This window comes from Microtus ochrogaster, chromosome 18, assembly GCF_000317375.1.
Source record: "Microtus ochrogaster isolate Prairie Vole_2 chromosome 18, MicOch1.0, whole genome shotgun sequence".
NCBI classification, from domain to species: Eukaryota; Metazoa; Chordata; class Mammalia; order Rodentia; family Cricetidae; genus Microtus; species Microtus ochrogaster.
Genome location: NC_022020.1, coordinates 2,840,705 through 2,843,153, shown reverse-complemented (window position 1 = coordinate 2,843,153; position 2,449 = coordinate 2,840,705).

Genomic DNA, 2,449 nt, shown 5'->3' with positions numbered 1-2,449 from the left:
TCAAAATAATGATACTTGGGTAATATTGACAGTCACTACATTTTTTAAGCTCTTCAGGTAATAGAAACAGTTCCATGTATTAGGACTGGTAATAATCGAGTAAAAATGCTGTTTCTGCAAATCCAAGATGCCATTCATCCAAGAAAATTGCCATGCTTTGTGGGTTATATTAGAGCACATTCAAATCTCCCTGGTCTATTGGCTGAAGGTAATGCTTTAGCTGATAAGCTTATTCAATTGATCACCTCATCTCAAGTTGAGCTTGCTCAGTGATCACATGCTTTATATCATTAAAACAGTAAAAGTTTAAGAAAACAATTTGGATTAAGAGAAATTGCTCATCAGATTGTTAAGCAATATCATATATTCCCATAATATTTACCTGTACCTCATCTGGGAGTAAGTCCTCAAGGCCTGCTTCCTAATCATTTACAGAAAATGGATGTTACTCATATTGCAGAATTTGGCAAATTAAGATGTGTGCATGTGACTGTCGATACATATTCAGGTTTCTTAATAACCTCAGCACAGACTGAAAAAGTCACTAAACATTGAAAACTTTCTGAACCTCGATAAAAATCTCTGCCGATGCGATAATCCAAATCAGACCAAATCAAACAAATTAGAAAAAGCCCAGGTTTAATGGATACCAATGCTCCTGGATGACTTTTCAGCTCCCCAGAGAGAAGATGGGGAAGGAAGACCGGAAAACCACGTGTTTGTTCTCTGAGGGGCAGTTTAAATACCCCGTGGGAGTGGTCTTGAGCCTCCCTGGGGAGGGGTCATCATTTGGTGTGCTTTCTTGGGGTTGGAGTCTGGACTGAGGCAACTCCCAGGGGCGGGAGCTTGGGATGGAACTTTCTAGAACATTACAGACTCTTTGGGTATATGCCAGTGGCTGGGGTGATGTTTCCACCCAAACAAACATGTGATAACTCATTGCTTAAAGTGTTTTTTATATATGGAAATCCCTAGAATTATAAATACAGAAAATGGGTCCAGATATGTTAGTGAAACATTTTAACAATTTAGTTCCCAATGAAATATTGATCATGAAATAGGCATTCCTTATAGTCCTCAAGGACAAGGAATTGGGGAGCATGCCCATGGCTCCTTGAAAACACAACTTCAAAAGATAAAAAAAATGAGGGAATTATATTCTCCGTCGCCACATAATGCCTTAAGTCATGACCTTTTTACTCTGAATTTCTTGAACGTGGATTCCCATGAGCCATGGATAGATTCTGGCATGATGGCACCAGAGCAACCTTTGCTAAAGCAAAACGGAAAGACGCTTGCATTGGATTAAGGAAAGGACCCGACCCTGTTTTAATATGTGGTTGAGGGCATGTCTGTGTTTTTTTCACAGGAGGGAATGAGGCTCAATGGATTCTGGAATGTCTGGTCTGGTGTGTAAAGGAGAAGGATGCCAGCCCTGATGACATCATACATGCTGGTGTCCCCACAAAAGAGTTGGAGTGAGACTGATGAACCTGTGTTCCCGACTCTTTTATGTCATCATGCTCAAGTCTGAGAAAGGAAGATTGTGGTGATGGTTGGTGATTCCCAGCTTCAAACTTCCAGATCTTAGTGAGTTTTATTTACTTTGGAACTAGCCCAAGAATGCTGACTGAACGTTTGGCAGTTTATCCATACTATATTTTGGGGCACAGAACTCATTTTTGCAAGTACACTACTTGTCTGTTGCTGAGATGGAAAGCCTGGAAAATAGGTGCCCTAGAGACTTCCCCTCTGTGGGAAAAAGACTTGCAAAGACAGTGGAACACTATTATTCAGGCAAAGAATGAAGAGGAATGGCACAGAAGTTTTTGCTGCTACTCAGAGACTGGGACAGTTCCAACTTATCTTTGAAAGTTAGAAGCAGCAATGCAATTGAACTATAGAAGAGGAAAAAGATTCATAGCTCACCCATCACAGAAACCTTTTTTTTTGTTGTTTCAAATAATTTAAGAGAAATGTGATTTGACAAATTGTGTGTTTATTGTTAATTTTCATACTAGAATTATGGTATTGACCTGTTAATGTTTGTACCTACTTTAGTTCACTATGAAGATGTTACTGATTAGAAAAAGGTTAGAGCTTGTCTAATGACATGATGCTAATGAGTCCTTAGATTTGATGTTTAACAAAACAAATTTGAATTTTGATTCAGTGAAAAACTGTTAAAGACATCCTGGACCAATTTTAAAAGGCCACCCCATGGTGGTCATCCTTCACTCCTTTATTAGGAGATATTGTGGTCACTGGAGCATGTATATTGCAAAGTGTTATCTGCTTGCATATGATTATCTAGTTGTCTGTGAACTCTCTGGATGGAAAGTTGGCTCAGGTACACAGAACCTAGCTGCACACTCTCCCTTAACCCTTTACTAACAGAGGCGGATAGTCAATGATGGGTAAGATCTTTTTTTTTTTTTTTTTTTTTTTT